General features: G+C 38.1%; 1 long non-coding RNA gene across 1 annotated transcript in view; it reads left to right on the plus strand.

Annotated features, from left to right (window-relative positions):
• The window catches only part of LOC133043547 (uncharacterized), a 76,076-nt gene that overhangs the window by 30,328 nt on the left and 20,425 nt on the right, over positions 1-25,323 (plus strand). Inside the window, exon 2 of the long non-coding RNA XR_009689721.1 lies at positions 4,121-4,183. This is a non-coding gene — a long non-coding RNA (uncharacterized LOC133043547). The remainder of the gene's footprint in view (positions 1-4,120; positions 4,184-25,323) is intronic.

The following is a 25,323-nucleotide window of genomic DNA, read 5'->3' on the forward strand; positions in this document are numbered from 1 at the left end:
GATAACTGGACTATGCAGATCTTATTTATTCCCTTCCTCCATCATATGTATGTATATATAGTATGTATAGTTTTGCTCCTTTTTTCCTCTTGACATCTTAATTAAATGTTATATTAACTGTTATTTAAATTTTCTATCCAGGTTAAATTGATAATCGGAAAGGAAGGGCTTTTGGTGCATGTGAAGGGCCGCAGAGTATATGGCTCCTCACGTTTCTGGTCTGTTCTAGAGGAGGCTGTAGACTAGTCTGGGAACAGTGGTCTCTTTGAGTCTCCCTTCGGGGCACTCTAGTATTAACAGTTCCATCCAGTACCAGCACTTTGCGGGGCTGCATGGACTGGCATTCCTCACTTCCTTTCTTGTTCCAGGAGGCCCACTTGACTTAATGCTGTTATCTTTGGAAGTGGAAGAAAGAACAGATAGCGGAATCAGGCAAAACGAGGTTTAGATTTTTCCTTTAGGTGTTCAGTTTGAGGAGCTATATAACCATACCTTGTAGAGGAGCTTGTGTAAAAACTATAGTTCATTCATTAAATTGAAAATTGTTCTTCTCCTCCCTTTTTGATATCAGACAAACATTTATATTGATTTTTCTTCCCTTTTTCCTTTTCCTTCCATTTTATTTTTGTTACTTTTCTTCTGTTTTTTGCATCTCTTTCCCCCCAAATTAAAATGAGACAATAGCATTCTTTCAAAAGAAATATGTGTTTGAAAGATGACCCTGGATTCTGTGAAATTACTTTTTTTTTTTTTTGGGGTAGGAAGTTTATGTTTTAAAAGATAAGGATAATGTCATCTTAGATTGGAAAAATCATTCCCATACCCTTTGGAAGGTGAGAAAAACTTTTTAAAGCTAAACTCCTAGCAAAGATTCTATGTAAGTAGGTATTGAGCCAAAAGCATTGAAAATAACTGCTGTAATTTTCTATTGCTCAAGTTTTTAAGGGACAGCATTTTCACATCTTTAGGGCGCAAACAATTTTTAATTTCTTTTCAGTTAGTGAATAAGTGTAGGTATTTAAACTTTTCTTTCATTGTAATTTCCAAAACATGTTCTGTCTTGATAAAACAGTGTGTTAAGTAGTATGCAGTAGAATAAACTAATTGGATTAGTAATCAGATTCTGGTCCCAGTCATCCTGTTATCAGGTCATTGAACCCTTTCTGCTCTGGTTCCCCAACTGAAATGGAAGGGATCGGATGTGTGAGCTTCTGAGGTTTATTTATAAAAATTTAGTCATTCCAATTTTATTGGCATTTTTCTAAAGCTGATAATAGAGTAAAAAAGTTCTGCTTATAATACTGTTCATATAAAGCACTTAATTTATTTCAATATAAAGTAAGTTAGACTGGATTCTGAAGGGGTTTAGTCAGTGGATGACTAAAACAACTTTTTTATGAGATGGTCTCATGTAGAAATCAGTTGCAAAATACTTTCTCTGACAACTTGGAACTTAAAAACCAGGATCTCATTTTAAGTGAGATTAATCATTGTAAGAAATCTGTCATTAGCACGTATCTTATTTCTATTATGATATTTTAAAATAGTAACTCGAAACTATTTAGTTGACTTTTTCTGCTATGGCTTTCATTGAAATACTATTGTCATAGTCATTCTCCCTGACTGAGTTCCTTTTCCTGAGAGTAAAGGATTGAGCTCATACCTTTGCACAACTATCTAGAGAGTATTTTAAGCTTGGCATGTTCAAACCTGGCTGACTCAATTAGTGTGTGGACAAACTAGCACATTAGAACATTTTTTAAGTTCCAAGCCACAAATTGTGCTTTCAATGAACACAGACCTGTATAAAATGAATACTTAAACCTTGAGTAACAGACATGCAAAATGCCCTTTGCCGTGGGTGACTGGTTGCCAGTGAGGCTCCTGCTTGGCCTGCACGTTTCTTCCTCTGCTGGGAGCAGTGTCAGGAGCAGAGTCAAGAGAGGGTCTGGTCCTTTGGCACTCTGCTACCCTCTGCTTTGGGCAGAGAAAAAGGCTGCTGTTTTACTTCTTAAACTCTTACCATATGGAAAGTTTCTATAAATAAACCTTGAATTTATGATTGGTCTTCTAAATTTGTAACCTCTACCATCTGTGACTAAAGCCAGTATAAATACCTATTTAAACATACATACGTCTTCCCAGGTGGCTCAGCAGTAAAGAATTTGCCTGCTGAGCAAGAGACATGAGTTCGATCCCTGGGTCGGGAAGATCTCCTGGAGAAGGAAATGGCAACTCGCTCCAGTATTCCTGCCTTGAAAATCCCATGGACAGAGTAGTCTGGTAGACTACAGTCCATGGGGTCACAAAGAGTTGGACACGACTTAGAGACTAAACAACTGCATACGAAGTTGGATCATTTCAATGAGAAAGATCACCATCCACAATATCTAAATAGTCAATTCAGTTAATTTTACCTTTGTCCATTGGCATGGATGAGGACCTCATTTTTTTATCAAGCAAAAACTAGTCAGCTGGTAGTGTTTGGTGAATCCACTTTGACTTTTTGTGCATGAATTGTTGGTATAATTACGTAGCATACATATTCATGAAGATATTAAAGTGCATTAAATTTCTGACAAACTGAATTGTTTAAATGTACTAAATGAACTGACTTTTTAGTCTTTTTAATATTTTTAAGTTTTTAGCTGCTCCGTTGGGCATGTGGAGTCTTAGTTTTCCTGACCAGGAATTGAACCTACACCCCCTGCAGTGGAAGTACAGAGTCTTAACCACTGGAACCACCACCAAAGTCCTGATTTTTTAGCAGAATCCTATCGTTATTCATTTTGTAAATTTGAGTCTGTCGGACCTTCAGTCAACAAGTGCATAATGGGCACCTATTACGTGCCAGACACTAGGTCTTGGGGGATATAGAGTCATATCAAAGATGTTACCTGTTCAGAAAAGTAAGAGATGAGCACAAAAGAAACCTGAGGACAGGAGAATGTTTTATCATCCTAGTGGAGAAATGGACAAATACCATTATTCCATGCAGGTGTGGCAGAGAGGTCAGTAGAGTAACTCTGGAGAATTGGAAAAGGTTATAGAAAAATGTTTCAGTGGAATCTTGAATAATAGTATTTATAACAGAGGTTATATTTTATTAAGTACCTACTCTGTACTAGGATTAGTTAGTGTTACCCACCAGGGAAAAAGTCAAGGGTTGGGGAGTGGGGAACTTTCAAGGCAATAGGAGAAACAACAGAGCTATCAAAGATTGTGCGTTCTAGAAGGAAGAAGTTGGGCATGATTAATGAGGGGGAGAGAGGCCAGTGGACAAGGGCAAAGGCTGGTGAGACTGGATGGGGTCAGATGGTGAAGGACCCAGGTTGTCTGTCTCTGTGTCACGGTTTTGTTCTCACTCCCCTGCCCGCAGGGCGTTTCTCCTGTCTTCCTTTTTTTTTTTGAAGTCCAACTTTAGAGCACTTCTGTGGAGCTTTCCTTTGCTTTTCCCAAAGGTTATTGATTTTTTTTTTTAAACTGAATGATTGCACAAAGAGAGTGTACATTATAATAGGACATTCCATTTCTTGGACCGTTTCTTGGATTTAGTATGTTCTCCCCAACTAGTTTCTCAACTCCTATAGGACAGAGACTGAGTCCTGTTTAACACCTAGGATAGTGCTCATCCCACCATGGGGACTTAAGAAATATAAAATGAATGGGTGAATATGGAACATTTTATAGACATCAACCATTGAGACAGCCCAGCTACAGTGGTTGAGATTGCCTACATTTAAAAAATTTTTTGAGATTGGCTGCATTTTTAAGAAGCATTTCTTAACACTAGTAAGAGCAATTTTCAGAGGTACAGGTCAGTTGTCATTTGGGTGTAAAATGAGTTAATCAATATCTCATAGGGTTGTGAGAATTAAATTAATTAGTACATTTAAGCACTTAGAATAGTGCCTAGCATATACTTAGTGTTCAGTCAGTGTTACCTGTATCTAACTCCATGTATCCAGGCCTTTTTGCCAGTGACACTCAGCTGCTGTTGTGGGTGTGGAAAGAATAGGAAGCAGATAAATAGCTGGTCACCTCTGAAACCAAACACCTTGTAGGAAGTGGAAGAACTGCTTATATGGCATGAACTTTTATTTTTCTGTTTGTGTTTTAGTGATCGAAGGGGTATGATTGTCATGGAATTGAATTTCGTCTGTCTGTGGGAATTGTAAACAAGGTAGGTCCCAGGTTTATTTACACTTTCCTGCCTTCTTTTCTAAGGTGTTTGTTAGTATTTTCAGTTCTACTGAACTTGGATTGATTGAATTTGGTCATTATTTAGGGAAACACTTATCGTGGCCCTGTAATGGCCCTATGATAGGTTGTCTAGTGTTGTGGACTACATCTAGGTTCTTGTCAGAGGGTATTGAATGCCAGTAAGCAGCACAACAAATTTGAAAATTTGGTGGTCATAGAACTGAACTATGAAAACACACATACACACACACACACCCACACCCACCCCCACCCCCACTCCCTATGACCCACTCCTGAGGAACCAGAAGTTCTTGTATTGGAGCCACTGTATAAACTCGCTTGGGGTAGTGGGAGATGACAGGCCAGCTAATTCTTCTGGTCACTAAAATTCAGTAGCCTATGTGAATGGTGACTAGATGCAATCAAAGGGCTTATCGTGACAGTGGCCAGGCCATGCTGACAACTGTAACTCCAGCCAGTTATTGCTGACATCTATAAATTTTGTTACTGATGACAGAATCGTCTGTCTGTCTGTAACCACTAGAGTTTGATTTGACACAGCATGCTTGTGTTCCTATCTTAAGCTCCGGAGCCTGAACAAAAGTACACCAGTTATGACTTTGACTCATTTATCTGTCTTGTATCAGATGCCCACAAAGAGAGTTAGAGACGGCAGCTTCGTGCAGCTCTGCAAGACTATTTCTGGCAGAACGCTTCCGGTCAAAGTAGAGATGAGTGCCATTTCATGTAGTTTGTTTTCCATATTCTTAGGTGTGTGGAGACCCCTTTCGTCATTGGGGCAGGAAACTTGGATCATTTGGAGGGTGAAATTGGTCACCAAAAAACCAATGGCAGTACTCCCCACGATCTTCCAACCAGGAATCTTGTGAACTTGACCATGGAATTCTGTGGGCTGATGACGGTTCTTTGGGCTCTTGCTGCACCTGCACTTAGAACAGAACAGGTTCTTGAGACTGGCTTCCAGTCACAAAGAACAGGAATGGCTGATATCTTGCTACAGGGAAAAACAGTCGAGCCACTTTCTATAGCAGAAGGAAGGGGGGAGGCAGAGAGAGTAAAATTTAACTTTTGCAGAACAACCTTCATCATCATCTGGTGGCCTGAATTTTCACAGTCTGATCTAGGTGTGCAGTCAGGAAATTATCTTTTTTTATTTGCCTGCTTTTTATTCGGGTATAATGAACAGGAACTATTTTATGGAAATACTCTAAGAATTAATGGAAAGGAAAGAAACATTTATTGAATGCCTACTGAAGGTTAGGCATGGTACTGTAAACTTTAAAGTTCATCAGTATTATAATTTTTCAAGTCTAGATAGATTAACACCATGAATATCACTATCTTGAACTATTTTGACTCTTATACACAGAAGAGATAGAATTTTACATTAATAGGTTATTTCATTTGTATCTGCTGGAACATTCTTTTATGGAGGAAGAGAGAAAGTACCTACATGACATGGCCTTTTGTTTTTATTTTCTGGGCTTGCTACTGATTTAGCCAAAGTCAGAGAGGAGACACACAGGTCTGAAATTAGAGACACCTGTGCTGTTTTGGAAGCTGAGACTTGACCCAGGATTTGCTGGAGTTGGTGCCAGGGGAGGTCAGAGTAGGTTAATATTTTCATAGCTCAAAGCAAATGTGAATTATGGTTGTTTGTAGGTGCATTTTTGCTTGATCTTTGTAGTTACAAATAGGGTAAATATTTTAAAATATAGTACTGCTGTTTTGGGAAACTTCTGCAAAAGTCCCTGAACCAATGCAAATTAATATTCTCCAAAAATACCAAAAAATACCCCATGTGGATGTTTTGACTGACTGAGGGAATTGACTGTTGTCATCAGACATGTAAAGAAATTACCATAGGTTCTTTTAAAACACTTTGATTGCCTGCTTTCAAATTTTAAAAAATTTTTCTCAGAGGGGCTACTATCTCTGTATCTCAATACATGCAGTAATGTGAGATTAGAATAAATTCTTATTCTCTTCTGGGGATAGGAAAGTAAGGAGGATAGGAAAGTAAGTCGAAGTGTTCCTTCTCCTTAATTCCACATTTTAAGATTTCCAAATCTATTGTCTTTATACTCTTTAAGATAGTAAGATTTCGTGGTCTTTGCCAGGTCTATAGTTACCCAGAGATACAATACTGTTCTTTATTGGGCCGAAGTGAAAACATTAGTATTTCTTAATCTATGAAAAATTTCCTTTTTATTTTCCTGTCCAATGAATTACTGTACTTTTCCTCTTGGCTGCTTCCTTTCTTTAGTCAGAGAAACTCTTAATAGTATAATTTTCCCTCCATATTTCAGCAAACAAATACCACTTAAAAAAAAAACCAGCCTTATTGAGGCGTAATTTATATACTGCAAAATTTCTCTTTTTGAAGTGTACAATTCAATGATTTTCAGCAGATTTGTAGAGTTGTATAATCATTGCATGACAGTGGTACTTTTCCAGCACCCCAAAAAGATCTCTTGTAAACACCACTTTTTAACGTCCTTTAAAGTCATCCATAAATTTTGTTAAGTTCTGCACCAAATTTAATCTTCCTATAAAGTTTCCCAGCATTCTATCGCATGTGTTCTTTCCCAGTTTTATTTTTATATTAGTTTCTTATTGTACATCAAATTTAATCATCTTTTTGTCATTTTAGGTCCATTCTCTCACCACTTTTAAAATTGGGGAAATCGCCCCATACCAGGCGTCTGTGTTTCCCTCCTCGGACAGGTTATGAAGGAGTTGAGTCTGTACTTGCTGCGTCACTTTCGCATCTCTGTTCACTTTTTAACCAGCTGCAGTTGTTCCCCGCACATTGTGCCAGCCCTGAGGCTGTATGTGTGTTTTAGTGGGGAGGGGTGCTGAAGTCCAGCCTGAGCCCTGCTTGTCAATCTTCGTGCCCACCCAAAGAATGTGTCTTTTTTGAATTTGCATTTAGGTACCCTGTGGTCTCACTGAAGTCACCAGTCACTATTTTTTCCGTATTGCCAAATCAGTGAATCCTTTTTTTTTTTTAATTGAAAAATATTTGGCTGGGATGAGTCTTAGTTGCGGCAGGCAGGATCTTTAATTGCAGCGTACAAACTCTTAGTTGTGGCTTGTGGGATCTAGTTCCCTGACCAGGGATCAAACATTTGCCTTGGAAGTGCAGAGTCTTAGCCACTAGGCCACCAGGGAAGTCCCAAATCAGTGAATATTTCTTTCTTTATATTAATTGGTTCATCAGGTATTTGTTGAGCACCTTCTTTGTGCCAGGCACTGTGTTGGGGAAGGACCCCTCTGAGGCATTTGACACTCTTTTATACACACACACACACACACACACAAATCTTTTATATATATATATCTTCTTTGTATCTCCAATGCCTAATAATAACAAAAAAAAGCAGCTAGCTATCCTCTACTGGGTTGTTTAGTATATGCCAGGCAGTGTTCTAGCATTTTACATGTTTTGTGTCATTTAATCTTCACAGCAGCTCTTTAAAGTAAGTACTGTTATTATCTTCCCTTTAAAAATGAGGATATCAAAGCACTAAGACATTTAGTAATTTGCCGAAAGTGACACAAATAGCACGTGGTGGAGTTGGGATTTGGTGAAGCTAGGATTCAAACCTGGGCACTGATTCCAGAATCTTATTTTTATTGTGTATTGTGGCCATGGAGTCTGACACACACATATATTTAATAAATACTGGTGGGTGAGTGAACACTGACCTTTCCTGCCCACTGGGCTTTTACTTTAGAGATGGTGGTGTTGAAGTTCTGCCAGCAGCACTCTTGTGCTTGAGGTTATACCAAAAGGAAGATAGGGGTTTAAGTTGCAGTGGCCTGAATTCCTGTCTTACTCTCTGACTTCTGCTTCTTGATTCATTGCTCCTTCCTTTTTCCATGAAGAATGGTTCTGTTATTCTATCTTAATCCTTTAGGTAATGTTCACATTAAGTAAACGGTATTGATGTATTATCATTATCTAACTTATAGTCCACATTGTTTATTTCCCCAGTTGTTCTAATACTCTTCTTTATAGATTACTTTAAAAATTTTGAAACCTAGAATTCAGTCAAGAAATATATTGCATTTAGTTGTCATATTTGTTGTTTAGTCACTAAGTCGTGTCTGACTCCTTGTGACCCCATGGACTGCAGCACACTAGACTCCTCTGTCCTCCACTGTTTCCCAGTTTACTTAGATTCATGTCCATTGTGTCGGTGATGCTATCTAACCATGTCATCCTCTGCCACCCTCTTCTCTTTCTCCATTGCCTTCGATCTTTCCCAGCATCAGGGTCTTTTCCAAAGAGTTGGTGTCATATATCTTCCTCCATACTGGTCCCTTAGCTCTCTTTTAGGAAGTGGGAGTTGTCTTCCATGACAACAGCATTTTGAGAAACCAGTTATTTTGCATAATATCCCTTATTTGAATTTATCTGTTCCCTCTTGAATAACTTCAGGGTAGATATTGTAGACCAGATGTTTTGTCTTTCTCAGTGCTTAACGTCAGGAGGCCCATGATGTTAGTTTCATTATCAGTGATGTTAAATCTCACTGTTGGTTAAGTTTTCGTGTGCCAGATTTATCCATTATAAATTTGCCTTTTCCCCTTTGTAATGTATAATCTATTAGGGTAATAACAGTAATTTCCTTTTATATATCTTGAAGTAATAAGTGTCACGTGGTTGTTAAAATAGAAACGTCTCTTGGGACTTCCCTGGTTGTCCAGTGGCTGACTCTGAGCTCCCAATGCAGGCGTCCCTGGTTCGGTCCCTGGTCAGGGAACTAGATCCCACATGCTGCAACTGAAAGATCCTGTGAGCTGCAGCTGGGACCTGGTGCAGCCAAATAAGCAAAGATTTTTTTTTAGAACAAAAATGTCTCTAAGCCACACCAAACAGGCTAACAATGTTTAAAACAGTATTATGTGCAAAATGGAGTTCAGAGTTCATTTAATTTGAGCTTCTTTGTAATATGAACTTTTAAGTGCAGAGTTTAAATATGATTGCTTAAGAGCCTTGGGATGAAAATCTAATTTTTCTTGGGTCATAGGCATTTTTGCTGATAACCTTTTCATAGTTAACTTTAGTGTATTCAACATTTTTCATAGTTTTCAGATAAATTCTTTCCTGCTCTTAAAATCCCCTCCTCCAGAGTTGTTAGTGCCTTGAAATGATACAGCTCTCAGTGAGGGCCCGGGAGTTGATCTGGATCTGAATCCTGTCTCAGCCACTTAATCACTAGATGGTCTTGAACAAGTTATTTAACCTTCCTGTACCTCAGTTTCTCCTCCTATAAGTTTGCTGCAGGTGTTAAATGAGCATTTGGCATGGTTTCTGGACATAGGTCTTTAGTAAGTGTTACATATTCTTCTCAATCTGGTAAGACTTGTCACATATCACTCAGTGACTTTTCTCTTAAGTCTGTGCACCACACACACACACATATAAACATATAAATGTACCTGTAGACTTGGTCCAAGCAAATAATCTTAGATGTTTCTTTTGTAATTCTGTCTCATCCTTTTCTTCATGACACTTGGGGGAAATGTATTGAATAGATACTTGTAGAATCCATATGTTAACCTTCTTCCCGCCCCTCCCTTAAATGTCTACATTTGCTGTATCCCACTTTGAAAATAACAGCCAGGAAATGCCTACCACTAGAAGAAAAGGGGTAGATATTCTTTCTACTTCAGACCACATGATCTTAATGCTTCCATGGAAATGTTTAAATTCAAGGCACTGATAGCTGCCCAACGTTTCTGCCCTGAGTTGGAGGCCGCAGTTCATTGTGTGGCCGTCACTCTTAACTAAGGAGAATCATTGACATTTTTCAGTGGTTCTCGGTTGGAAAGGCATCATGTCTGCAGAGGGCATTTGGAAGGGCATGGTGCACGTTCGGTTGTCATGGTGACTGTTGGGGAAGGAGGACATGCAGCACTTGGATTTGGTCAGGGTTCAAGATAACAGTCCAAGCAATTCCCACCCAAAGTGGCAGTGGTGGTGCTGTTGAGAAAGTGAGCTGATTGAACCTAAAAGACTTGGCGAATTGGTAGATAATGTTTTACTTTTTACCTCAGTTATTTACAGATGGTTATTGCTTAAGGCAGGAAGTTTTCTGAAAAGAACTTTTCAGAGCTGTAGTATATGATCTCTGAATTCTTCAAGGAGAAGTAGGCATATTATTTGGGAGAGTAAGATATTTTCCTGAAAAATCTGAAAGCATTGCCACTGTGAATGTGCACTGGTGGTGTTTAATCCCTAAAGTTAGGAGCAGTTGAATGGTTAGAATGGTTTAGTGGCTAAAGAAAATTAGCATTATGTTCCTTTAATAATCTGTGTATCTCCATGGTTATTAGAAACAATGTAATTTGTGCCTAACATTCCAATGATGCTTGAATATTGCTTGTGCTGTTCTTTTTTAAAAGATCAAATGATGTATTTTTTTGGCAGATGAATATGTTTATATTAGGTATGTACTTGAGCTTGTTGTAGCTTGTTTCACTTGAGCCTAATGTAGAACTTTGACAAAGATTTTAGGGAAGATAAGTAGTCTCAATTTCCTAAGGAATGTTACACAAAATTTTTTTGGATTGTGACTCATAGTTGGAGACATATTTTATATTAGAATCCAATTATACAATTAGTATATGGATATCTGAAACCAAAGTTTCATGGAATAATACTCTTACTACATGTGGTACAGTCTGATAGTATCTATCTTATTTAGTTTAAAATGCTGACCTTGGTCTATTAAGTTGATTTTGTGACCTTTGTATTACAAATTGCAGTATGAAAAATACTGCTGTAGGATATATGGTCATGAGATTGTAATCCAAGGTTTAAAATATTTCCCAATTATGTCTATGTCTTATAAATTCTTTTTTTAGTTATTATGTAAGAACACATAAAATGAGATATACCCTGTAACAGATTTTTAAAGTGTACAGGACAGTGTTATCCTGTACATGTGTGCATGTTATCTACATGCACATTGTTGTATGCAGATCTTTAGAACTTATTCATCTTGCACACAGAACTAAATTTTGATTAACACCTTCCACTGTAATGTTCTCCCTAGTCTCTAGTAAGCACCTTTCTATTCTATGAGGTTGACAGTCTTCATACCACATATAAGTGGAATCATGTGTTATTTGTGCTTCTGTGATTGGCTTATTACACTTAGTAAAGTGTCTTCATGGTTCATCTATGTTGTTGCATGTTACAGGGAGTTTCTTTTTTAAGGTTGAATCATATCCTATTATATATATATATATCACCTTTTAATTGATATTAAAAACTGGCTATTTGTTGTTTTTTGTGGTTCAGTATGAATTTTAGAATTGTTTTTTCTCTTTCTATAAAAAATGCCATTGAGACTTTGGTAGGGATTGCATTGAATATGTGATCTCTTTGGGTAGTAATGATATTTAAACAATATCAAGTCTTCCAATCCATGAACATGAGATGTCTTTCCATTTGTTTGTGTCTTTAATTTCTGTTGTCAATGTTTTATAGTCTTTCACTTCCTTAGTTTTGTTTCTTAGTGTTTTATTATTTCTGATGCTGTTGTAAATGGGACTCTTAGTTTCCTTTTTAGGTAATTTGTTTATTAGTGTACATTAATTTTGTACCCTGCAGCTTTACTGTATTTATTAGTTCTAATAGTTCGGGGTTTTGGTGGAGTCCGTAGGGTTGTCTGTATATAAAAACATGTTATCTGCAAACAAGTCCAGTTTTACTTCTTACTTTCTGACTTGGATGCCTTTTATTTTTTTTTCTTGCCCAGTTGCTTTGCCTGGGACTTCTGGTACTCTGTCAAGTAGAAATGGTGAGAGTGGGCATCCCTGCCTTGTTCCTGATCTTAGTATCCAGTTTCAGTTTTTATGGTGTTAGCTGTGGGCTTTTTCTGTATGGCTTTCCTTATGTTAAAGTAATTTCCATTTATTCCTAGTTTGTTGAACATTATTTTTTTTATCGTGAAAGAGTGTTGGATTTTATCAAATGCTTTTTCTGCATCAGTTGAGAGGATCATGTGGTTTTTATTAATTTTTTTTAAATGCTGTGTATCGTATTAGTTGATTTGTGTATGTGGAACTATCCTTCAGTTCAGTTCAGTTACTCAGTCGTGTCCGACTCTTTGCGACCCCATGGACTGCAGCATGCCAGGCCTCCCTGTCCATTGCCAACTCCCAGGGTTTACTCAAACTCAGTGTCCGTTGAGTTGGTGATGCCATCCAACCATCTCATCCTCTGTCATCCCCTTCTCCCCCTGCCCTCAATCTTTCCCAGCATCAGGGTCTATGAGTTAGTTCTTCATATTAGGTGGCCAAATTATTGGAGTTTCAGCTTCAGCATCAGTCCTTACAGTGAATATTCAGGACTGATTTCCTTTAGGATGGACTGGGTTGGGTCTCCTTGCATACCAAGGAACTCTCAAGAGTCTTCTCCAACACCACAGTTCAAAAGCATCAATTCTTCTGTGCTTAGCTTTCTTTATAGTCCAACTCTCACATCCATACATAACTACTGGAAAAACCATAGCCTTGACCAGATGGGCCTTTGTTGGCAAAGTAATGTCTCTGCTTATTAATATGTTGATTAGGTTGGTCATAACTTTCCTTCCAAGGAGTAAGCGTCTTTTAATTTCATGGCTGCAGTTACCATCTGCAGGAGCCCCCCCAAAATAAAGTCTGTCACTGTTTCCACTGTTCCCCAGTCTGTTTGCCATGAAGTGATGGGACCAGTTGCCATGATCTTAGTTTTCTGAATGTTGAGCTTTAAGCCAACTTTTTTTTTTCTTTTTTTTAAATTTATTTTTATTTTTTTTTCAGTGGGTTTTGTCATACATTGATATGAATCAGCCATAGATTTGCACGTATTCCCCATCCCGATCCCCCCTCCCACCTCCCTCTCCACCCGATTCCTCTGGGTCTTCCCAGTGCACCAGGCCCGAGCATTTGTCTCATGCATCCCACCTGGGCTGGTGATCTGTTTCACCATAGATAATATACATGCTGTTCTTTCGAAACATCCCACCCTCACCTTCTCCCACAGCCAAAAGTCTGTTCTGTACTTCTGTGTCTCTTTTTCTGTTTTGCATTATAGGGTTATCGTTACCATCTTTCTAAATTCCATATATATGTGTTAGTATGCCGTAATGTTCTTTATCTTTCTGGCTTACTTTACTCTGTATAATGCGCTCCAGTTTCATCCATCTTATTAGAACTGATTCAAATGAATTCTTTTTAACGGCTGAGTAATATTCCGTGGTGTATATGTATCACAGCTTCCTTATACTCTGGTTTCTCTTCAGATCGTATAAATCTTTCGCCTTTTAAGCCAACTTTTTTACTCTCCTCTTTCACTTTCATCAAGAGGCTCTTTAGTTCTTCTTCACTTTCAGCCATAAGGGTGGTATCATCTGCAGATCTAAGGTTATTGATATTTCTCCCAGCAATCTTGGTTCCATCTTGTGCTTCATCCAGCCCAGCATTTCTTATGATGTACTCTGCATATAAGTTAAATGTTATCCTTGCATTCCACAAATATCTATTTACTCCACTACTGACTTTAGCTAAGCCACCTTCATTTCTCTTAGACTTCTCCAGTAGCCTCCTAATTGCACTCCCTGTTTCCTCTCATGTTCTACCCCCGTTCAACTCTGTTCTCCTTTCCACTGTATGAATGATGGTTTAATTTTTTTTTTTTTTTTTTTTTTTTGCCATGCAGCATAGCCTCTGGGATTTTAGTTCACTGACCAGTGTAGAGTCCTAACCCATGGACCACCAGGGAATTCCCTGAAGATGATTTAAAAATATTATTCTGGTAACACTATCCCACTGACTATTGCATTTTTTAATACTTCTAGTCTATGTGTTTTAATAAAACTTTAAAAATTACAAGTTAAGGTAATCACCATTTTCAGATATCTAGAACAAGTTATGTCATGGAGCCCTCTTAGAGTTCAGTAATGTTGAATCCTAAACAGAGTCTTCCCATCCTTATTTGTTCATTTGCTATTCTCACAACTCTGCTATGCTCACCTTAATTCCAGTGTACCACTTGACCCCTTTTTTTGATGTACTCTTTCTTTCAGATTGGCAGAAATGGTAGCTGCTCTGCATTTTGCTATAACTTTTTTTGGAGGTGGGTGGTAAGCCAGTGTGAGAGATTTGGCATTTTAGAAGGCAAGATAGTGTGCTGAATCAAATAGCCCAGAATCTTCCATACCTAGTTCATCATTTGTTTGCAGGAAAGGAACATGAATGTATGGAAATGCAGAGTTGGGAGTCAGGAGGTTTGGGTTCTCCTCCTGGCTTTGCCATTAATTCATCTGGTGACTCTGAGCAAATTGCTAATAACTCTTCTGAGCTTTAGTTTCTCCATCATCTGAAATCCTTGAATCCTGTAGCTTTCTTCAAACCCTAAAATTCAGCAATTCTACCACCTTTTGACAAGGTTTTGAGACAGAGTCTCTTTATCTACTCAGCCATCCTGAATCTGAATGCTTTGAAGAAGGAAAATAAATTTTAATCTATCACACTCTATTATCATGATGGACTATTTCCAGAATTGTGGTTATAAAATAGTAGGAACTTATAAAATACAGCAGATAACAAATAATTATATAATACTGTATTTTTTACCACTGTGGGGTGAAAAATGTAGATAAGCAGTTGCTTCCTGTGCACTGTCTGTGAAATGCTCTGTGGTCACCATTGTATGATCCACTTTGAAGAGCCTTTTGGGTTCTGCTTTACTGTGTTTTACTTGAGTTGCAAGGCTAATTTCTTACGCCATTCTCTTTGTATTATGTTTGTGCCTGGAGCGTATGTGATTCAGCCAGAGGTAAAGCTGGAGAATCCATTGCTTTGAGTTGGAAACACTCCACTTATATCCTGAGGCAGTTTTGCAGGAGAATTTGGCACCAGGAAAGCTAAGGATACCAAAGTTATGACAGCCCTGTTTGTAAGCTGGGCCCCTGGTGTCACATACGGAGCTCAGGTTTCCTCATTACACCTTATGTTTTCCATTAAACATTGGAGCTTCCTTTGAGGTACTAGTGAGCTGTGCAGTGACTGTACTTGCTTTCAGGTTATCTGAAAGATGGGTGGACATCCATTAACGTCCTGTGAAAATAGTTGCAAAACAAAATTCTGGTGTTTTAGCCAGTAGATTGGTGGCACTCAGACTCCTTAGGCTCTTTCACAGCCCTATTTGTTAAAGGCTGTTTACCTCATTTAGTAAAAGAGGTGGAACATGTGCCCTAAAATCTATCATCTGTTTCATTCCAGTGAGGCACTTACCTTTGCAATGCCTAATGAAGGGTACTTTATCCAGCTTACCCTTAAGTACTCATGACCAGATTACCATCAGCATTTTTTTCAAAGAGAAAGAACAGTGAACTGCATACTGTGTGTCTGTATAACACAGTGAACTGAGTTTTTGGCAAATATAATTGAATCTCAAAGAAACTTACGGTATTCATATGTTGTTAGGTAGGACTGCTCTGATACGTACACAAACCGTGACTTTTTCAAGGGTGTGGAAGTTGGACTAGACTGCCTTCCATCATCAGAGAAGGGTGTGTGTGTGTCTGACTACTAATGGGAATGGAGTTCGTTTTTAAGGTGATGAAAATGTTCTGGAATTAAATAGTGGTGATGGACACAGTTTTGTGAATGTATGAAAGACCAGTTAATTGTCCGTTTTAAAAGGGCAAATTTTATGGTATGGTATGTGAGTTATAGCCTAGTAAAAGTTTTTTTTTTTTTTTTAAAGAAGGACCAAATTATCTGTCTATGGGTAAGATGTCTACCTTTTTTGCTGGGTAAAACTGTATGAAATTTTACCATATGGGATGCTTTTATTAAAGATACCATATATCATCATTTTTCTAAAGGCTTATGCCAACTTGAAAATCATAATTATAAAGGAAATTTTGTTTTATTGAAAGACTGAATGTGAAATTTAAAATTCTATAGTGTATGACTATGGGTGAACATGGGAAAGGAGTAAATTTATATATGTGATGATCTAGAAATAGAAACATTACAGAAGAGAAAGTATGTTTGTCTAATAAAACTGTAAAGATTGGCTCATTCTCAAATAATGAGATACTGTTTCACAGACTTGAATTGTGCAAATATATCTAAAGTTTGATATTACCAATCATTAACATGGCTGTGGGGAAGGAAACCCTAATACACTGTAGAGGGATGTGTAGTTTTTGGCAAGATTTTGTGAAGTTGGAAATGAACAAATCCTAGGAACAGCAATTAAAGGGATATATAACTGCAGAGTGAACCTTGCACTTACGCAAAAGGACACATGTACAAGCATATTTATTTCAGCTAAATTTGTAATAGGAAAAATTTAGAAACAAATGATCAGACTACAGAGGAATGGATAATAAATATTGCAATGATGTTTCAGTGCAACTTATTACTGTTATACAGGCAAAATGGACAAACCAGGTCTACCTGTGTCCACATAGGTAACTCCTGGAAACATTTTGTTCAGAAAAAAGAAAGCAAGTTACAAAAAGTTAAATGTGATACTACTTACAAATGTTAAGAACAAAATAAAATAATCTGTGTTGTCTGTGGATCAACATATATTCTGAAAATTTATGTTTTTAAAAACATGGTTTAGAAGAAGATACATGAATTTTAGCAGGACTTTTACTTCTGAATAGACAGAGTGACTGAAGAACTATGGTCAGAAGGCAAAATACTTGTCTGAGGAGGCCTTACAGAATAGCTGACAGAAGAAAAGTGAAAGGCAAAGGAGAAAAGGAAAGATATACTCATCTGAACGCAGAGTTCCAAAGAATAGCAAGGAGAGATAAGAAAGCCTTCCTAAGTGAACAATGCGAAGAAATAGAGGAAAACAATAGAATGGAAATGACTGGAGATCACTTCAAGAAAATCAGAGATACCAAGGGAACACTTCATGCAAAGATGAGCACAATAAAGGACAGAAATGGTATGGACCTAACAGAAGCAGAAGATATTAAGAAGAGTTGGCAAGAATATACAGGAGAACTGTACAAAAAAGGTCTTAATGACCTGGATAACTGCGATGGTGTGATCACTCACCTAAAGCCAGACATCCTGGGGTGTGAAGTCAAGTGGACCTTAGGAAGCATCACTACGAACAAAGCTAGTGGAGGTGATGGAATTCCAGTTGAGCTATTTCAAATCCTGAAAGATGATGCTGTGAAAGTGCTGCACTCAGTATGCCAGCAAATTTGGAAAACTCCGCAGTGGCCACAGGACTGGTAAAGGTCGTTTTTCACTCCAATCCCAAAGAAGGGCAATGCCAAAGACTATTCAAACTACCACACAATTGCACTCATTTCACATACTGGCAAGGTAGAACTCCAGATCCTTCAAGCTAGGCTTCAACAGTACATGACCCAAGAAATTTCAGATGTTCAAGCTGGACTTAGAAAAGGCAGAGGAACCAGAGATCAAATTGACAACATTTGTTGGATCATAGAAAAAGCAAGGGAATTCCAGAAAAACATCTACTTCTGCTTCATTGACTACAGCCTTTGACTGTGTGGATCACAACAAACTGTGGAAAATTCTGAAAGAGATGGGAATACTAGACCACCTTAGCTGCCTCCTGAGAAATCTGTATGCAGGTAAAGAAGCAACAGTTAGAACCGGACTTGGAACAACAGACTGTTTCTAAATTGGGAAAGGAGTATGTCAAGGCTGTATATTGGCACCCTGCTTATTTAACTAATATACAGACTACATCATGCAAAATGCCAGGCTGGACGAATCGCAAGCTGGAATCAAGATTGCTGGGAGAAATATCAGTAACCTCAGATATACAGATGACACCACCCTTATGGCAGAAGGTGAAGAAGAACTAGAGAGGCTCTTGATGATGGTGAAGGAAGAGAGTGAAAAGGCTGGCTTAAAACTCAACATTCAAAACACTAAGATCATGGCATCTGGTCCCATCACTTCATGGCAGACAAATGGGGAAACAATGGAAACAGTGAGAGACTTTATTTTCCTGGGCTCCAGAGTCTCTGCAGATGATGACTGCAGCCATGAAATTAAAAGATGCTTGTTCCTTGGAAGAAAAGCTATGACCAACCTAGACAGCATATTAAAAAGCAGAGACATCACTTTGCCAACAAAGGTCCGTGTAGTCAGAGCTGTGGTTTTTCCAGTAGTCATGTATGGATGTGAGAGTTGGACCATAAAGAAAAGCTGAGCATCAAAGAATTGATGCTTTTGAACTGTGGTGCTGGTGAAGACTCTTGAGAATCCCTTGAACAGCAAGGAGATCCAACCAGTCCATCCTAAAGGAAATCAGCCCTGAATATTCATTGGAAAGACTGATGCTGAAGCCAAAGCTCCAGTACTTTGGCCACCTGATGCGAAGAGCTGACTCGTTGGAAAAGACCCTGATGCTGGGAAGGATTGAGGGCAGCAGGAGAAGGGGTGGCAGAGGGTGAGATGGCTGGATGGCGTTGACTCCATGGACAGGGGTTTGAGCAGGCTCCTGGAGACAGTGAAGGATGGAGAGACCTGGCGTGCTGCCTCCCGTGGGGCTGTAAAGACTCTGACTTGACTGAGCAACTCAACAGTAACAGCAAGGCAGAGAGTGTGGTAGAATGAGCAGGAAGACCAAGTTACCTGAGTTTTCTGTTTCAATAAAAAAAAGTCAGAAGCAAATATGGCCATGTGTTACAATTGTTGTATTTGAGTTTGCTATATTACACTTTACTGTATTTTAAATTCTCGTATAACAAAATAAAAAATCAAAAAAGTGAAAAAACTCGTATAGCGTCAGTTTAAAAAATCAGTTGGCCTACACATTTTTCCTCAATGTGTTCATAATTACAGTCAAAGAAATGATCCATTGCTAATGGTCATAGATTTTAGAGAAGTGCAAAAAGTGTGTGTGCTGTGAGTTATGTCATATTTTCACTTAAAAATACTCATATCCATATTTGCATATTTTTTCCTGATGGAAAAATGCTTTATCAACATAGTAATGTTACACAGATAGTACTTTAATTACTAGTCTGGTTGAGTCCTTAAGAAAGGTGCACAAGTTTTTACGTTTTATAGTTAGAACTTGTCTTTTCCTCTGTGAGAGCACCTGTGTTTTTTTGCTCTTCGTGTGGGAATGCTGCCTGGGAAGGGGCACAGAGCTCCCTTCATGTGCTCTTTCACACACTTGAGTCTGAGGAAGCCTGTCAACTACTATGATACTGGCAGGCACCAATGTCATTGTTTGACTTAAAAGTTGATTTATTATTAATATTATTTTTAATAAACCCTTACTGTATATAATGAGAAAGTGTGAATCACCAGACAGAAGTGTACTTTTGAAGAGCTCCAAGGGATAGAACTTCTTGCATCTGAACAATGGAGTGAGGAATAGATGATGATTAATTATTTTAGCTACTCAGCTTAAACAAACCTTAGAGAAATAGCACAAGATGCTGCTGCTACTAAGTCACTTCAGTCGTGTCTGACTCTGTGCGACCCCATAGACGGCAGCCCACCAGGCTCCTCTGTCCCTGGAGTTCTCCAGGCAAGAACACTGGAGTGGGTTGCTATTTCCTTCTCCAATGCATGAAAGGGAAAAGTGAAAGTGAAGTCGCTCAGTTGTGTCCGACCCTCAGCGACCCCATGGACTGCAGCCTTCCAGGCTCCTCCGTCCAAGGGATTTTCCAGGCAACAGTACTGGAGTGGGATGCCATTGCCTTCTCCGATAGCACAAGATGTGTTTGCCTGTATAAGACTCAGGAATTCCTCAGTATTTATCCTTTGAAAAAAATTTATTTATGTGTTAATTTGGCCATGCTTCATGGCATGTGGGATCTTAGTTCCCCTGACCGGGGAATGAACCCGTATCCCCTACATTGGAAGCACAGAGTCTTAACCACTGAACTGACAGGGAAGTCCCTGTATTTAACTTTTAAGTAACAGGCTTGGCTCTGGATATTCTCCCTAATAATCCCAGTTTCCTTTCTGTCACTGTTAGAGGTAAGGATGTGACTAGGATCCCTTCTGTTTAGTGTAGAGAATGTTCTCTTCTTAGTTTCACTTTTTTTCCAAGAAATGATTTGAGTTTTTATATTTTAGATTGAGTTTTCAAGTTAGACTTTACTCTAGAGCAGTATCATTGTTTTTTTTAAATTTCAGTATAATTGACATGTAACATTATGAGTTTCAGGTATACAACAAAATGATTCAATATCTGTATATATTGTGAAATGAATACCTCAGTAAGTATAGTTAACATCTGTCACCACACATAGTTACAGTTTTTTTGTCTTGTGATGTGAATTTTTTTTACAGTCTTAGTTAGTTAGTTCGTTTGTTAAGTCGCTCAGTCGTGTCCGACTCTTTGCGACCCCATGGACTGTAGCTCACCAGGCTCCTCCGTCCATGGGATTCTCCAGGCAAGAATACTGGAGTGGGTTGCCATTTCCTTCTGCAGGTTTACAGTCTTAGGGCCTTTCAAATAGGCAGTGCAGTGTTATTAACTGTAGTCACCATGCTGTACATTATATCCCACGACTGACTTCTCTTATAATGGGAAGTTTGTACTTTTTTTGACTTCCTTTACTCATTTTGCCCACCCTTTCACCCAGCTCTGGCACTCATCAATATGTTCTCTGTATCTATGAGCTGTTTCTTTCTTTGTTGGAATCTTTAATTCCACATATGAATGAGATCATCTGATATCTATCTGTCTCTGTCTGACTTATTTCACTTAGCATAATGCCCTCAGGGTTCATCCATTTTGTCACAGATGACAAGGTTTCATTCTTTTTCATGGCTGAGTAATATTCCATTGTTTATTTTTAAAACTGCATTTTCTTTATCCATTCATCCCTCGATGGACACGTAGGTGTTTCTGCATCTTGGCTGTTGCAAATAATGCTGCATTGAACATGAAGGTGCATATATCTTTTCAAGTTAGCATTTTTGTTTTCTTGCGATAAATACCCAGAAGTAGAATTGCCTGATCATGTTATTCGTTCTGTTTTTAATTTTTAGGAGAACCTCCATACTGTTTTCCACAGTGGCTGCACCAGTTTACACTGTCACCAGCAGAGCACAAAGGTTCCCTTTTCTTCACATTTTCCCCAGTACTTGTTATTTCTTAATTTTTGATGATAGCTATTTTAATAGATGTGAGGTAATATCACATTGTGGTTTTGATTTGCATTTCTGTGATAATTAGTGATATTGAGTATCTTTTCATGTACCTGTTCTCCATCTGTATGTCTTCTTTGGAATAATGTCTGTTCCAGTAATGACCCCCCCCCCCCCCCTTGTATTTTTATCAAGGTTTTTTGAACTGCTGAGTTGAATGAGTTCTTCATATATTTTGAATATTAACTCCTTATCAGATATTTGATTTGCAGTGATTTTCTCCCATTCAGTAGGTTGTCTTTTTAATTTGCTGGTGGTTCCCTTTTTGGATGCTTTTTAGATTTGGTGTAGTCCCATGGATTAATTTTTGCTTTTGCTATCTTTTCTTTTGGTGGAAAAGAGTAATTGCCACGGCCAATGTCAAGAAATTTACCACCTATGTTTTCTTCTAGGAGTTTTATGGTTTCAGGTCTTACATTCAAGTCTTTAATCCGTTTTGAGTTGGTTTTTGTGTGTGGTGTAAAGTAGTGGTCCAGTTTTATTCTTTTGCATGTGCTGTTCAGTTTTCCCAACAGCATTTATTTAAGAGACTGTCCTTTCCCCATTGTACATTCTTGGCTCCTTTAGGGCAGTGTGCTTTGAGCTGGGATATGTGGTTGGGGGAGAGCAGTGCTGTTGAAAAGATCATGAACTCTTGAGGCATTTTTCAGGACAATAATTTAAAGAGATCAGGTTTAGATTCAATAAGGATGGTTTTCTCTGTCTCTGCTGTTTCCTTTTCTGCCTATCTTTTGAAGGCATGTCAATACTCTAGAGACATTTAGAAGTGTTTACATAAATATGCCATGTTTGGGGCCAATGGTTGTGTTTTGTTTATTTTGCTGCATTTGGTCATTATCAACTTAAATGGTTAATGTCTTCTATATATACAGCATTCTTTAAGGATGTCCTCTCCCCCACTGCAAAATGAGGTCCTTCAAGTTAGAAGCACACTCATGTCAGGAATGTTTGGGCTTCTCAGCTGCAATCTTGTTTCATTAATTATCTTAATGGTGACAGGAAACAAACTACTTCAGTTAAATGTTATATTGGAGTTTTTTCCTGGTAGACATTTTTGTGTTTTTTAAAGATACACTTAACTCATTGAAGGTAGGGCTCTGGCAGTGTGCAAAGAAAATTTATGTAATCTCCTTGAACTCCATTTGTGGGAAAAGTGGAAGTTTAAGCCAAAACCTGACTTGGAAACATAGTTTCTCTAGGGGATTTCAGATTTCTGTCATAATTTAGAATCTCTTGGATTGTCCCATAAAAAGGTGGGAAATGTAAGGTTTATGGCAGAAGTGGAAAACTTTTATGCCGTTAAAAGTTTATCAGCATTCATTCAAAAGTTACTGAGATCTTTAATAGAGCACCTTTTTTTTAAAGAAAAATTGCATCTATATTTGTTGTCAGAATGCTGCATAAGAATGCTACCAAAGAATGGAATATAATATATTCAAATGAGAGAAATGCTTAAAAATAGTATTTGTTGAATTCTTACTCTGTGTCAGCATTGCTTTAGGTGCTTCCCTTGTATTATCTCATTTAGTCCTCGGGGTAACTCTGAACATCCTTATTACCTCCATAAGGGTTACTACTTGGCCTAAGGTCACACAGCCTAGTAAGTGGTAGTGTAGGCATGTGAAGTCAGGCTCTTTGACTAAAATACTCATGTTCTTCATCAGTGTATTGGCTTGATACAGTCACTGTAGATTGTTTATATCAATTGAATTTCAAGTAGGTGAGCTATAGAGATCTGTTGTTGTTCGGTTGCAAATTTGTGACTGACTCTTTGCAACCCTGTGGACTGCAGCACTCTAGGCTTCCCTGTCCTTCACTGTCTCCTGAGGTTTGCTCAAGTTTATGTCCGTTGAGTCTGTGATGCTGTCTAACCGTCTCATCCTCTGTTGCCCTCTTTTCCTTTTGCCTTTTATTTTTCCCCAGCATCAGGGTCTTTTCCAATGAGTTGGTTCTTTGTATCAGGTGGCCCAAGTATTGGAGCTTCAGCTTTAGCGTCAGTCCTCCCAGCTAATATCAGGGTTGGTTTCCTTCAGGACTGACTGGCTTGATCTCCTTGCATATGTGGGCCACAAACACGTTTTTTAATCAGAGGTGTGAAACTGTGTCTAGCATTTAACAAACCATTTTACTTCTTACTACTACTTATCTGGAGAGCAAATTCTTAAAAAAAAAAAAAAAAAAAGGACTATTTTTAAATAGTACTATTTTTCACTTTAAAATTTACCCTAAAGTGAGTATATTTTTGTGAAAAATATCTGAACACATCTCATTATTTTATATCTAAATCTAGAACTTTGACTTATATGGGTCTGTATGAGGTAGTTAATTAAACCATTCCACCAATATTTATTGAGCAGTTGAGCATCTTCTCTATAAGGCCCTGTTCTAGCTGGTTGGGAACAAACTGGTAAGGGAGTTAACATTTATTGTACACTTAAATTCCAGGTGGTCTTTAGGTCTTCATCTCATTAATCCTTATAATAACCCTGTTATGTAGGTCTTATCCTCATTTTATAGTACAGGAGACTTGAGGCATAGAGAATTTAAGCTTTTGTAACTTAAATGGCAGCTCTGAAATTGGGATCTAAGTCTGCCTGACAGAACAACCCATGCTCCTTTTCTGACTCACTGAGCTGTCTTGTATGTGAATGTGTTCCCTTTTTCTAAGAGCTGCTTATAATCTAGTCCAGGAGTTTGCAAAGTGGAGCCTGCAAATGGACTGCTGGGGGTTCCTTATTTACTTTCAGAACTGTTTATGCTAATACTAAGATGTTATCTCTGTTTCACTGTGTTGATAGTTAAACATTGGTGATGTAATGTAATTGGAAAGCAATGGTGGGTGAGACTGCTGGCACCTGAGCATGAATCGAGGGAGTGGCCCCAACTGTGCTCAGAATTGTTGTGGTTTTTTTTTTTTTAAACCACTGTGCACTTACAGGGAAAGAAAAAAGTAGTTTCACTTACAAATGTCCTTGATAGAGCAATGCGAGTTTTTACTTATTTGGACCCGGTAGTGTAGTGTATATACCTTTTTTATAAAAAATTGAGATACAGATCACGCATAAAATTCACCTTTTATTTATTTATTTATTTTTAAAATTCACCTTTTAAAAGTGTACAATTCCTTATTTTTCAGTATGTTAAACTCGGTTGTATATTTATTACCACTGTCCAATCCCAGAACATCTTCATTACCCCCAAAGAAACCTATTGGCAGTACCGTTCTTCCCTGACCCCCAGCACCAAGGAACTGCTAATCTACTTTCTGTTTGTATGGATTTTCCCGTGCTATATTACTCCATTTGTATGGAATATATGTTGTCTTTTATGTCTGGCTGCTTTCACTGAACAGTGTTTTCAAGGTTCATCTGTGTAGTAGCCACTGCTTCATTCTTTTTCTAAACAGCTTTAATGAGATATAATTCAAATACTACACAGTTCACCCATTTAAAGGGTACAGTTCAGTGTTTTTCAGTATATTCACAGATCTCTGGAACCATTACCACAGTTGATTTTAGAATCTTTTTATCACCTCAAAAGAAACCTGTACCATTTGGTTATCACTGTCTTGCAGTCTCCCTGCTCCTTTCCAGATAAAGAACCACTAGTTTACTTTCTGTCTCCAAAGATTTCCCTAGTCTAGACTTTCATATGAACAGAATCATATAGTATGGTTTCATAATCTTTCCAGTTTCTCCACATCCTTACCAATACTCGTTTTAATCTGATTTTTTGGTTCCAGCAATCCTAGTGGGTGTGATGGTGGATCTCCTGGTGGTGTTGGTTTTATTTCATACTCCCTGATGACTAGTGATGCCCAGCATCTTTTTATGTGTTTATTGGCTGTTTATATGCTTTCTTTGGAGAAGTGTATATTCAAAACCTTTGCCCATTTGAAGATTG

This window comes from Dama dama, chromosome 22 (assembly GCF_033118175.1).
Source record: "Dama dama isolate Ldn47 chromosome 22, ASM3311817v1, whole genome shotgun sequence".
Taxonomy (NCBI): Eukaryota; Metazoa; Chordata; class Mammalia; order Artiodactyla; family Cervidae; genus Dama; species Dama dama.